Source organism: Bufo gargarizans, chromosome 5 (genome assembly GCF_014858855.1).
Source record: "Bufo gargarizans isolate SCDJY-AF-19 chromosome 5, ASM1485885v1, whole genome shotgun sequence".
Taxonomy (NCBI): domain Eukaryota; kingdom Metazoa; phylum Chordata; class Amphibia; order Anura; family Bufonidae; genus Bufo; species Bufo gargarizans.
In genome coordinates, this window is record NC_058084.1 from 392,540,699 (window position 1) to 392,555,677 (window position 14,979).

The 14,979-nt window shown below is 42.0% G+C and overlaps 1 long non-coding RNA gene across 1 annotated transcript in view; it reads right to left on the bottom strand.

Annotated features, from left to right (window-relative positions):
* Window positions 1-14,979, bottom strand: part of LOC122939202 — a 33,258-nt gene that overhangs the window by 17,892 nt on the left and 387 nt on the right. The gene's annotated exons all lie outside the window — the stretch shown is intronic.

Below are 14,979 nucleotides of genomic sequence, written 5' to 3' on the forward strand. Positions count from 1 at the left end.
TAGGGAGAGGTTGCTGTGTGGAGCAGGGACAGGCTGTTAGGGACACAAAATGCTAGCTAATAGGGCTACAAAAGTCCTTTCAAGGACTGATATAGGTGTGCTATCGATAGGTGTGACTTACTGAGGGGTGTGATATACTTATAATATACTTTCTAACATAGAAAGTATATTATAGTGCATTTGTATTGTGCAGCAGTTGTGTGCGGTTCTGCTGCGATACTGCAGCTACACAGAGTGACAAACGCTATTGGAACAAATAATTTCTACTGGTGTGATATACCAGTTGCCCCTCAATAAAACTGATTGAGACATGGATGTTATATACCAATTATATACTTTCTTTATAGTGCATTTGGGTAGTGCAGCATTTGTTTGCGGTTTTCCTGCTGTAAAATTGATATCCAATGACCATGTAATCTACCTCCAGCCACATACTTGCTTGTTCTTTACTGTACAGTAAATGCCTAATAGTTGGGGCCTCGGAGTAATTCAACACCAGTGACGATCACGTGTTATCAAATTTCAACTATTATCTTTAGGGATTTTTTCAAGAGGTGGGATTTTGTTAGCCATGTTTTTAATCCAATTTTAGATTTTTTGTTATTTTAAACATATGTATTTGACCTGAATTTGTCCTGGCCTGCAGTAAAATTTATATCCATTGACCGTGTAATATACTGTACCTCCAGCCACATAATCACTTGATCTTTTATGTCCGGTGAATGCCTAATGTTTGGGGCCTGTACTCCAGTGGCCTAGAGTAACATTTTTATCCATTGACCGCATAATGTACATCAAGCCACATAATCAGAATTCATTTTATGTCAGGTGAATGCCTAATTTTTAAGGCCAGTACTCCCGTGGCCGAAAATAAAATTTTCCTAGGCTCCAACAGGGCACATTTCAGAGAATTTCCCTTTAAGACGCATAAAAATGTCCTCTGATACATATTTTTTGTTGGAATTTTTGCCATTGATCCCTCTTTAGTATGTCACTGTCCATGTTGTGGGACTATTTGTACACTTCTACTAAGTATTTGATGGATGCAAATATGAGCTGAAGGTTTTTCAGGTGAATGGGGCCCGCCGCAAACTTGCAGTTTGCGATCATTTGATCGCGTTCGCGTACGCGAACTGTCCCGGCCGATGTTCCTCCATCACTACAAATCTCTAAAGGGATTTCATTTCCCCATGTCTACTGTGGGAACTAACACATTTTCAGGTATCTCCATTTACAAATCCTGTATTTACCCTTGACTCTTGAACGCTGTTACCTTTTAGTGAGGAATACAAATGGTGATGGGTTCCTGTTGTCTAGGTCCTCTAGGTGGATTCTGCTTAGTGCAGAAGATCCCGTATATACTGTGTAACTACTATGCATCCTTTGGTGGCTGGTCAAGCAAAAGTAGTTCTGCTGTTTGCATAAGTATAGTTCAATCTACTGTCCACAAATTGCGGAGCCCATGCCTGGGGACTTTGATGTGGGGCCCTAGGAATTGTATTTATGTCCCTGATAACAAATTTCTCTATAGAAATTCCCTAAAATAGCATTTAAAGAGGACATCTCCCCTCTCCTCACTTCTGCTTTAGTAACTACATTTTCCATGTAATAACAATTCTGCAGCATTTTATTCTTATAACTGAATTTTGTGCCATTTCTCTATTATTCCTTTTAGAGGCTTATGAATAAAGGTACAACTGGGTGTTATCAGTTAGGTGTGTGTCCATTCAGTGCTGTCAGTGTGAGACTGTTCACGGACTCCGCCCCAATAGGTAACACTCAGTTGGACCTTCATTCATAAACTTCAACCAGGAAAAATGGAGGAATAACACAACACAGGTTCATAAGAAGAGATGTTCCAGAATGGTCATTTCATATAGGATACAATTATTTACTAAAGCAGACATGTCAGGAGAGGGGAGAGGTCCTCTTTATATTGTCAGTAAGGCACAGTTTCAATTTAAGTTAGGTGGGTTTACTAATTCATTTGTCTATATGCAATGGCATATAGTTCAGCTAATATATAGATAGATATTCTCGATCTGACATCATCGCTCCCAAGCGCAAGCTCACCGGAGGAACCCGATTGTGCTTATGCAAGAACAAAACGAGAGATCCAGACACAACAGGATGACATTGGCACGGGGGATAGCATTAATCATGAAGCGGGAGGCTGGAATAGGGCACAGCAACACTTACTTGAAGGAAGCAAGGCACAGCCCCCCTAATTTGAAAAAGATCATTTACATATGTCGAGAACGCAATATGAAGATTATTAATTCAGAAACCAACGCACTGGGAAAAAAAGCATCAAAGACTACATGCTTCTAGGCTTAAGGCCTTTTTCACATGACCGTTTAAGATTTTTTGTTTATGGGCTGTTTTTCGCATTCCGTATACGGTCCGTATATGGAACCATTCATTTCAATGGTTATGCAAAAAAAAACTGAATGTACTCCGTATGCATTCCATTTCCGTATTTCCATTTTTCTAGTCTGTTGAAAGATAGAACATGTCCTATTATTGCCACAAATCACGTTCCATGGCTCCATTCAAGTCAATGGGTCCGCAAAAAAATGCATCCATATGTCTTCCGTATCCGTTCCGTCTTTGCGGAACCATCTATTGAAAATGTTATGCCCAGCCCAATTTTTTCTATGTAATAACTGTATACTGTATATGCCATACAGAAAATCAGAACAGAAAAACGGAACAGAAATGGAAACACAACGGAAACAAAAAAAACGGAACAACTGATTCATGAAAAACGGACCACAAAACACTGAAAAAGCCATACGGTCGTGTGAAAGAGGCCTAAAGAGGACCTTTAATCTGTTTAACCCTAGTCTAATTAGTGTCTTACCTTATAGGGCGGCCCCCACTGATGTCATTACACTTTTTTTTCAATGACCCCCTATTCGTCCGCTATTGGCCCCCCTTGATTTCAGCGCCTTATATTCTAATTAGCTGACTTGGTTATACTAGGCGGAGACTGGAGCGGTTCTCTTCTCCGTGGCTGCGAGCCCATCCAATCATAGCACAACGCTCATAGCCAGGGAGAATGAGAACCGCTCCAGTCTCCGCCTAGTATAACCAAGTCGGCTAATTAGAATATAAGGCGCCAAAATCAACCGCTCTTCAAAAACAAAAAAGTGTTATGACATCAGTGGGGGTCACCCTATAAGGTAAGACTCTAATTAGACTAGTGCTAAACAGATAAAAGGTCCTCTTTAAGGTAATTATGAAAACTAAAAATGATATAGTGACATGACAGGCTTCCTTTAAGTTCTACAGGAGTGCAGCAGATATTTCTTATGATGGATTCAATAAGTGAATGTATAGATTTAGCAATCTGCATGCCTCAGAGATCTCATTATCCCAGGCACGTCCAATTAATAAGAGATAATGCCTATTAATTGAAGCCCTGCCCCCGGGCTATCGTTGATCAGGCTGACTAGCCCTATTGTATTAGAAGTGTGACAAGCCTTTAGCTGATTGTTCCTTTGTTCTGGTCTCCATCACTGTACACTGTATGTGAGGATGCATTGTGTCACTACTACATCACATCTAACCCACACTACACACATTGCATCCTGCTGAACCAGTAATGGGCATGCAATTATTTTATGTCTATGTTTCACACATGTGACAGGTGGTAGACGGTCTGAAAGACTGACTGCACATGAGTGATCTGACAGCCCTTGCTGTTGCTGGTATGTCCATACCTCTTGTTCAGGTGTGGATCATGTGACCGTTACCTCTCCCTATTCACCAGGGTTTTCTAGGTTCCTGTGTATGGGCATCTCTACCATCGAGAGGTGCCCATACGGATAGGAGTTGGGGCCAGGAGCAGGGTTTTATAGGTGGTGACCCTTTTCCTTCCCTAGCGGTGAGGCCTAGTGTCTTTCTCCTTCCTTATTGTCTTTTGGTGTTCTCCTCTACTACATCCGTGATACTATGATGCAGAAAAGTTTTACATTTAGGATTGTCTTAGGCTACTTTCACACCAGCGTTTTTTCTGTATCCGCCAGCAGAAGCGCTTCTGTTCTGATAATACAACCGTCTGCATCTGTTATAAATCGATCCAGTTGTTTTATCTCTAAAATAGCCAAGACGGTTCCATCATGAACTCCATTCAAAGTCAGTTGGGGACGGATACGTTTTCTATTGTGTCCAAGAAAACGGATTTGTCCCCATTGACTTACATTGTGTGTCAGGACGGATCCGTCTTGCTTCGCACCACATCGTGGACAGAAAAACATTGCTTGCAGCGTTATTCTGTCCATGATGGGGACGCAACCAAATGGAATGGAATGCATTCTGGTGCACTCCGTTTTGTTCAGTTCAGTTTTGTCCCCATTGACAATCCTATGACGGATGTCAATAGCGGAAAGGGAAAGCACAAGTGTGAAAGTATCCTTTATTTTGAGCATCTATTATGCTTATTTTGCATCCGTTTTAGGCCTCATGAACACAGTCATTGCCAGCCGTGGCCCGTATTGCGGTCCGCAAACATATACAGGCACCGGCTGTTCTATTTTTTTGCGGTGCGGACGGATCACAAACCCATTCTAGTTAAATGGGTCTGGATTCGTCGCGGCAGCAGCACAGATGGTGCCCATGCATTGGGGACCTCAAATTGCGGTCCCCAATGCACGGAACGATCGCACAACAGCCATGTGCATGAGGCCTAAGGGAGATATGTATTGCCAGTAGCAAAGAATCAGAATCTGTGAAAAATGTAACGTAGAATTTGATTGGTTGCTATGGGCAACTAAGCCAGTTCTACTTTACACCAGTTTGATAAATGACCCCATTAGTGTCCAGGCACCTGCCCGCCTGCTGTGAACAGTGCTGCCACCAGCCAGAGTCCAGGACTGAAGGATAGGGCCCTGAGTGTTGCCTGCCCCTAGCCCTAGAAGAGGCAGCCAAAAGTCAGAACTGAAGACCTGAGATTCCTTCAGACCATTCAACAAGTTATCAGAGGAGGTGAGTGCTCAGTGTTGATGCTGAATATACTAAGGCCTCATGTACACAGCCATTACCCAGCCTTGGCCGTATTGCGGGCCGCAAATAGCGGGTCCGCAATATGCGAGCACCGGCAGTTTGCTCCCCGCTTTATGAAGTGCTTCCATGGTGTTTCTGTCCGTGCCTCCGCACCGCAAAAAAGCAGAACATGTTCTATTTTTTTGCTGTGCGGACGGATCACGGACCCATTCAAGTTTAATGGGTCTCGATCCGTCCCGAAAATTGCGGTCCCCAACGCACGGAACGACCGCACAACGGCTATGTGCATGAGGCCTAAGGGTGAGATGTATTGCCAGTAGCAACCAATCAGATTCCAACTTTCATTTTCCAAAGAATCTGTGAAAAATGTAACGTAGAATTTAATTGGTTGCTATGGGCAACTAAGCCAGTTCTACTTTACACCAGTTTGATAAATCTCTCCAGTCTGAGACTGTCTCTGTCAGAGTGTGAGAGTGAATGTGTGTGACGACTGGAGAGACATCCAAACATGTATTATAATTTAAGCCAAAAACTGCTGTGAATTATAGTGCAAACCTACGCCATTGCTTTACATTTGTTGCATGAACTGGTGGATGAGGTGCCCTTGAGGTGTACGCCTCTTTATAAATTAGGTGCACCTAGAGTAACTTAGTAGCTTCTTAGTAAAATTGACGTAGGAAACGCCAGCCTTAGGCCTCATGCACACAGCCGTTGCCGGCCATGGCCCATATTACGGCCCGCAGACAGCAGGTCCACAATATGCGGGCACCGGCCGCAATCCGGAGCGGCGGTGTCTAAGGGAGTGTTTAAATGGTATAGTGCGCGGGGGGGTGCAGGCTGCAGCGACGGGCTTGAAGCTCACGGGAAGTCCACCCACCACTGCTAGTGCACACGTCAACGAGGCAGAGGAGGAGACAGATGAGTAATTCTCCTCCCTCTTCTCTGCATTGCTGTCTGCAGCCGCAGCGGATCGTGGACCCATTCACTTGAATGGATCCGCGTTCCGGCCGTTCCGCAAAAAGATAGGACATGTTCTATCTTTTTGCGGTACGGAAGTACGGGACGAAACCCCACGGAAGCACTCCGTAGTGCTTCTGTAGGGTTCTGTTCCGTGGTTCCGTTCCGCACCATTCCGCATCTCCGGATTTGCGGACCCATTTAAGTGAATGCGGAATGCCCACGGAACGGCACCCGTGTATTGCGGATCCGCAAATACGGTCCGCAATACGACAACGGGGTGCACACGCCAGTGTGAAAGAGGCCTTAAAGGGTTTCTACCACTTAGGTGTCACATATTTGGCTGTCAGACACTAGCGATCCGCTAGTGTCTGCTCTGGCCAACCATCCTAATATAATTGCTTTTGGGGCGGTGGTTTGGCTAAAAAAACTACTTTTATTAATATGCTAATGAGCCTCTAGGTGCTATGGGGGCGTCATTAGCACCTAGAGGCTCCGTCTACCTTCAGAAACTGCCGCCGCCGAGCGCGTCCCTCCAGCCCGCCCATCTCCTCCTGAATGCGATCCTCGTATGTATTCTGCGCATGCGCAGTGAATGTCTGACCGCTTCCTTGCTCAGACATCTCCACTGCGCCTGCGCGATGACGCCATAGTGCTCCGAGGAACAGGCGCAGTGGAGATGTCTGAGCAGGGAAGCTGTCAGACATTTACTGCGCATGCGCAGAATACATACGAGGATCGCATTCAGGAAGAGATGGGCGGGCTGGAGGGACGCGCTTGGGGCGGCAGTTTCTAAAGGTAGACGGAGCCTCTAGGTGCTAATGACGCCCCCATAGCACCTAGAGGCTCATTAGCATATTAATAAAAGTAGTTTTTTTAGCCAAACCACCGCCCCAAAAGCAATTATATTAGGATGGTTGGCCAGAGCAGACACTAGCGGATCGCTAGTGTCTGACAGCCAAATATGTGACACCTAAGTGGTAGAAACCCTTTAAAGGGTTTCTACCACTTCGTTTTCACATAATTAGGTGTCAGACACTAGCGATCCGCTAGTGTCTGCTCTGCCAAACAATCCTAATATAATAGCTTTTGGGGCAGCCGTTTTGCTAAAAAAAAGAACTTATATTGATATGCTAATGACCCTCTAGGTGCTATGGGGGCGTCATTAGCACCTAGAGGATCGGTCTACCTTCACAAAATGCCGCCGCCCAGCGCGTCCCTCCAGCCCGCCCATCTCCTCCGGAATGCGATCAAGCGGACAAATTCTCGCGCATGCGCGTCTGTATTCGGCGCATGCGCGGTAAATGTCCGACCGCTTCCCTGCTCAGACATCTCGCACAATTTTGGAAGCAAGTTTAGTCAGTTTTGTCTGCAAGTTTAGATGCGTTTAGATGCGTTTTTCACGCGCGTGATAAAAAACGGAAGGTTTACAAACATCTCCTAGCAACCATCAGTGAAAGAAGCACCGCACCCGCACTTGCTTGCGGATGCAATGCGTTTTTCACGCAGCCCTATTTACTTCTATGGGGCCAGGGCTGCGTGAAAAACGCAGAATACAGAACATGCTGCGATTTTCACGCAACGCAGAACTGATGAGTGAAAAACAACGCTCATGTACACAGACCCATTGAAATGATTTGTTCAGGATTCACTGCGGGTGCTAACCGTTCACGTCACACATTGCACCCACGCGGAAAACTCGCTTGTGTGAAAGGGGCCTTAGGCTGACACGGATGTGTCTATAGGATCAGTACAAATTAGTGCCATTCAACGGGGCAAGCCTGCATAGGCCTAATCTGCAGCGTCTCCGCGTTTTCCGTGCTCTGCCTTCTTTCAGATGCGGCATGTGTGCAGATTTTTTGGTTTGACCATATGAACTCCTGCACATGACTGCTGCCTGTTTTGTGGTCCGCAAATTGCGGACCCGCAAAACACGGACACTGGCTGCGTTCTGCATTTTACAGAACGTCGTCTGGCCCATTACAGAAAACTCCTATCCTTGTCCATAATGCAGACAAGAATAGGACATGTTCTATATTTTTGCAAATTCCACAGTGTGCTGTCCTCATCTTATGAGGCTCCATTGAAGTGGATGGGTCGGCAGCCGACCCGCAAAAAATGCTGAACCGATGCAGAAAAAAAAGCCCTAGGAAGGGTATAAAATACACGCAGAATGGTAGCAGACCTGATGAGGAATCCACACCTACACCCTCATCAAATCCTTAACGTGTAAACAAAGCCTTCATTTTAGGAAATGTTGGTGGAGGACGGTAGGTCGCCAATCCATCTTGCCTGTATTTATAGTGCTATTTAGGTTATAGACTGTGTTGAGTAAAGTGCATAATGACCATTTAGACTCCTTTGATCACTCTTGTTTACAGGGGCATCTGCATTTTGTCTTAAGGACCAGAGGCAATGTTACATTGTTTCGTGATGGGTTTTAATTTGTAATTGGAGTCGATGGAAATTAAAAGCAATATCACAGCTGGGTGAGGGAGCAATTAAACAGCACAGTAAGGGGCGCCGCGCATTCTCCGCACTGCACAGTGTGCCGCTGAAACCATAGAACCTGTTTTAAAATGCAAGGAAGGCTCTTCAATCCCTGCCTTTCAATGGCTGCCTTGTTAACCGTTTGTTCTCTATTTGACAAGAAAAGAAATACACTACGATTATGGGATTTGTGGGCAAAACATACACGGACGCCAGCACCTATCGAAATAGCAGGGGGTTCAAAATCCACCCACAATCAAAGATAAAAGCGGCTTTATTATGCTCACGTTCCACATTAAAACATGCAATGAACCAAGTTTAAAAGCCACGTTGCTCTGCCCAACCACTGGCTTCGCCGATATCAGCCGCGTTTGTAGTCATATTTATAAAGCCTCATGTACGCGGCCGTTGTTTTGGTCCGCATCCGAGCCGCAGTTTTGCCGGCCCGGATGCGGACCCATTCACTTCAATGGGGCCGCATAAGATGCGTACAGCACTCCGTGTGCTGTCCGCACCCGTTGCTCCATTCCGTGGTCCGCATAAAAAAAACCTATAACCTGTCCTATTCTTGTCCGCACTTTGCGGATAAGAATAGGCAGTTATATTAATGGCTGTCTGTGCCGTTCCGCAGATTGCGGAACGCACACGGACGCCATCCGTGTTTTGTGGATCTGCGATTTGCGGACTGCAAAACACGCAACGGTTGTGTGCATGTAGCCTAAGGCCCCCTGCACACGAACGTGTGTGACCCGTGCCCGTGCTGCGGCCCGCAATGCACGATCGCCGGCCGTAGGTCAACCTCATCGGATCGCGGACCCATTCACTTGAATGGGTCCGCGATCCGGCCGTTCCGCAAAAAGATAGGACATGTTCTATCTTTTTGCGGAACGGAAGTACGGGACAAAACCCAACGGAAGCACTGCGTAGTGGTTCCGTATGGTGCCGTTCTGTGCTTCGTTCCGCACCATTCCGCATCTCCGGATTTGCGGACCCATCAACAAAAGGGTGCGGCACAGCAGAAATAGGCGCAGCCTTATGTAGCACCATGTGACAGTTTGCAACATTCTGTCACACAGGAAGCTAAGCAACGGGCGGTATCATGTTATATAACAGAGTCTAGCCATGCACTAAATGTATCATCCAGCCCGAGCCACTGTGATGAATACGGCAGCTCTTTAGACTGTCTGCCTGTTTACCCCATCTACATTTTAGACGGGATTAGTAATCCCCAGTGTGCAGGCTTTTCTTTTTTCTTTTTACAGTGGCTCCAAATGGATTGTTGTTGTTTTTTTTTTTTTTAAAGCAGGAGTGTCTAGGCAAGGGATTCTCAACCTGTGGCCCACTAGCTGTGGTAAAACTTACAACTCCCACCATGCCCTGCCGTAGGCTGTCTGAGCATGCTGGGAGTTGTAGTTTTGCAACAACTGGTTGAGCATCCCTGGTCTAGGCAGTCGTTGCATTTTGGGCTTTATGGCCACTCCCTTGAGAAACTCTACATTCAGTTTGCTCCCTCTAGTGGCAGCCATGTTTAGCGGAAAGTTATACGTTTTAAGATTGTATATGGACGTTATATGCCGAGATTTTAAGAAATCTAATCCACTCTGGGCCAAGAAAAAAATTTAATAAACTATTGCATAAATATTTTAATCCACAGCATGTCAATTTATGCTGTGGATTTCACCCCTTGCAATGTAAATCCTCAGCAAATCACATGTGGCCATACCCTTAGGGCTCATGTACGCGGTCAGCCATTTTTGCAGTTGGCAAATTGCATTATTTATTTTTTTACTCTTTCATAAGTGTCCTATCCTTATCCGCAAAACGGACAAGAATAGGATATGTTATGTTTTTTTTTTTTTTTGCAGGGTCTCAGAGAGGACAGGCAGATGCGAACAGTACACAGGACACATTTTGCAGCCCCATTGAGATAAGAGGGTAAAACTGCGTATCGGATGCGGACACAAACCGCGGTCGTGTACATGTGCCCTTAGAGGTGTGACTTGTGTTTGGGCTCTGCAATGAAATATATCTGACAGGGCCCTCACCTATTGTCCTAGGTGCTAGTATAATAAAGGGGTCTTCTTTTTGGCAGAGGTGGACCTAGGCTCCTTCAGGCACCAGGCTATGGGCATGACTGCTGCCTCTGAACCCTATAAGGTAAGCCTCAGCTGTGCAAACACAGAAATGGTAGCAAAAAATAAATAAAAACCCTATAAAAATATTGTCTCAGATGTCAGTATAAAGCTGTCCATAGCTGTATTATGTCTAAGTGTACTTTTGTCATTTTTCTAAATATGTGTCAAAGACGTGTATAGATAAAAGGCAGTGTGAAGGTCCTCACAGTACAGGCTAGGGGTGTCACGCAACAAAAAGGGGTACAACCAATGATAGTCAATGGTTTCGCACTGCCACATGTGACATGCGACAGTGGCACAGAAATCCAACTTTTTGTAATTGCCATGTCGCAATCCGCAATTTTTCTGCGACAAGACACATGTCCCCATGTAGCCCTAGCCTTAAACAAATCCATGGGTGAAGGTGTTGGAAGCTTTCCTTAAAAAAAACTTTGAAAATATGGGAGACACTACTTGTAACATAAATCCCTATGGGTGCATTCACACAGGAGGGCCAGAGAGTATGGCATCCCTGTGCAGTCTGACTTCCAGGACTGTCAGTTGATCTTTCATGTTTAGTAGACTGTCAGGACCTATTACACCTTCAGTGGACCTCTCTACCTTATGGGGACAGGGTCCCCGATCCACAGGTATGAGACTCTGTTGTTCATTTTAACTCCTAATATCAATACTTAGGATTATATTTGTAGATTTAATAAGTATTCCCATATGTTCCAGAAATCATTTCATTTTATTGGCATTCTGGCCATGATCCTACAGATGAATATCATTCAGCTTCTAAACACTTGATAGGTCTGAAGTTTCTGTTTTCCTTCTTTGATTATTATTCCATTAGTTCTTTTTACAGGATTACATGCAATGAGAGGGAAAGCCTTGGGTTTGGAGCTATTTATTTAGATACTGAAAGTAATCAGACCTGTGAAAACTGGGCAGAGAGATCAACTGAAGAAGTGAGTGACCTAAAAAATGGATATAGATAGTTGGATAATACATGAAATATGAAAGATAGATAGATAGATAGATAGATAGATAGATATTATATAGATATATAGATAGATATACATTAGATAGATAGATAGATAGATAGATAGATAGATAGATAGATAGATAGATAGATAAATGATGGATAGATATATAATAGATAGATAGATAGATAGATAGATAGATAGATAAATGATGGATAGATATATAATAGATAGATAGATAGATAGATAGATAGATAGATAGACATATATAGACAGCACATATAAGATAGATAGATAGATAGATAGATAGATAGATGATCGATAGATGATAATATAGACAGACATCTATAGATCAGACTAGATAGATAGATAGATAGATAGATAGATAGATAGATAGATATAGATAGATAGATAATGATGGATAGATATATAATAGATAGATAGATAGATAGATAGATAGATAGATAGATAGATATATGATAGATAGATAGATATATGATAGATAGATAGATAGATAGATAGATAGATAGATAGATAGACAGATAGAAATGGACAGCAGGTAGATGGCTGCTGATAGCATAGATAGATCATAGTTACCTAGGTGTGTAGGTGCATATGTACTGATGCAGCAGTGTTAAGAAAGTCAAAGCAGAGGCCAGTTTGTCGCCCTCAGGTGTCACAGGTGTACAGTATATGGTCTTCAGTAGAACTGCAGGTAACACCTGTGAGATATGTGATAAAACTGCAGGTATCTGCAGAGCAAGAGGATTGTTAGGATTTTCTACATTGATCACATCTAAGCTGTGAAATCAGTCTTAGATATCTTATTGTATTATAGCATTAATTGTTTGCCCCTCTCCTGCTCTCGGGGTCTCTATGTAGTCACACAGACTATGGATGAGCAGAAATACAGGATAACAGTTCCAGTGGCTCAATAGATCCACCTACATTATATAATGACACATGGCAGCTTGTGATCTGGGCACAGGCTTTACAGTGACTGGCATGGCTGCCTCTAAAGGTATGTACTGTCCTGCAGGTGATGTCATCTCATCCATCTCATATCTGAGTAGGAGCTTCAGAACTGGACTCCCCTAGGTATGAGAGCACATGAGTGTATACAGACTTCCAATTTAATAATTCTTGCATTTTTGGAACACATAGGTAAATACTAAAAGTATAGTAACAATCACAAGATTCCATCGTTTACCATCTGGCTGTGTTACTGGAATATAAAGTACTCGTTTGATGAAACTTGCTTCATCCATCAGATTTTTATGACCATGGCACCTAGTGCAGAATGTTGTCAGTGTAACCCACCTAAACGTGTCCCACTGATGACAAATGGTGGGAAAGTGTCCTAAGGAGGACAGGTCCTGGACCTGTACTGAAAGGTCACTATGTGTCCATCCACACTTTCATGTTTGTCTTACACAAAGCAATAACATATGCTGCCCATTGCAAATATCACTTCCACATGTACATGCACTGCTTGGGTATTGACATACTCTAGACATAACAATACTGGAAATAGATAGACAGATAGATAGATAGATAGATAGATAGATAGATAGATAGACAGATAGATGTAGATTGCTAAACATATAACGATAAATGTGATCATAATAATATGATAAATGCTAAGTAGATTGAACTGAAAAATCTATTTCTACTATCTATCTATTCTATCTAACTATTATCTATCTATATCTATTATCTAACTATATATCTATCTTTCTATTTTCTATCTATCTATTATTTATATCTATCTATCTATCTATCTATCTATCCATTATCTATCCATTATCTATCTATCCATTATCTATCTATCTTTCCATGTTGTCTACCCCGTCCAGTTTTCCTGTTTGTAAGCAAGATAAATACAAAAAAAGAATGAGATATGTGTTATGAAGATTAGTACAAGTTGCACGGTGTTTTATTTGCATTGTATTAGCACAGAGATAATTTATGAAATGTCGGGCACTGTGAAAAAAAGGCGATTTTCATATATTTAACAATTTATCGTGTTAATTAGTTATTGTTGCTATTATTATTATTATTATTATTATTATTATTATTATTCATGGATTTCAGGAAATATGACAACATTTTGAGTAAAGATTTAGTATTTTCCTTTTTTTAAATTTTTTTTTTTTATCTTAACTGAAGATAAAACAAGGGCAATTTTGGAACATGAATATAGAGTGAAAATCAGAAGCTGTATTCCACCAAGACCTGCAGTGGTTATATTGGTGCAGTGCTGATAAAAGTGTTCGCAGGTATTAGAAGATTTTATCAGGTTCTGTATATTACAGTAATAATAATTATAATAATAATAATAATAATAATAATAATAAATATTTTAGCAATGTGCATTATTATTTGACTGATACATTCTCATGATTATGCTCGTCTATTTGTGTTATATTTTATAATATTTTTTTCTCTTTTATATTATTTATTATAAAAACACAAAGGCATTAATAGCAGAATTGTGTTCTGTGTTCATTGCATAGACTGTATTGTCAATCAGTTCTATGAGAGCATTGCTGTAAGCCAGGTGTTTATCCATGGGGACTGTGCAGTCCTATAAAGTTTAGCTCTAATCCCTTGAGGAGTCAGAAGTCTGTTTGAAATTAACACTAATTTAAACAGTTTCTCAACAAGCTCTTCAGATAAGACTCAACAATGTCATTAGACATCTAGCCAATCTCCACGGCCAATTCATCATCAGCACCTACAGTTACTGAGGATTTCCCATCATGGCAATCAATGCATTCATCGGGTCCATAGTCATCCCAGGAAATGTGATGTATTACTTGATTATTATTATTATTATTATTATTATTATTATTATCATAATAATAGCAATTATTATTATTCTAATTATTATTATCAGTATTCGTAGTATTATTATTATTACAATTCATAACACCTGTATCCATATTAGTAGTGATATAAAATAATATATTTCATTTCTAATTTTCAGCTATAAACGTCTCATCTCCTCGTATCATTTTGTAGCACTTTTTTTATGAAAATGATGTCATATATATAATATATTAAAGGACAATTCGCTAATAAAATTGAAAATTGACAAACATTTTAAATGAACTGAGCGCAGACATTCTGCTATAAGATTATAGCACTGACTACAGATACATTCTTCTACACAAAATGATTTTCCACCTTAGCCCTTCATGGCATTTGCAAAACATAAATTACGACACAAAAGTAATTTTTAAATGGTTAATCAGTGATGTTCAAAGGACTATGCGCATAATAAAGCTTTCCTAATGTTATCATCTGCATGTAGAGATGTACACAATGGCATCTGTAATCATGGGAGGTTCTTTAATGATGATTATGTGCAGCGACAGTGACATTTCTTAGGAATCCATGTATTGGATGAGTGCACACAGGAT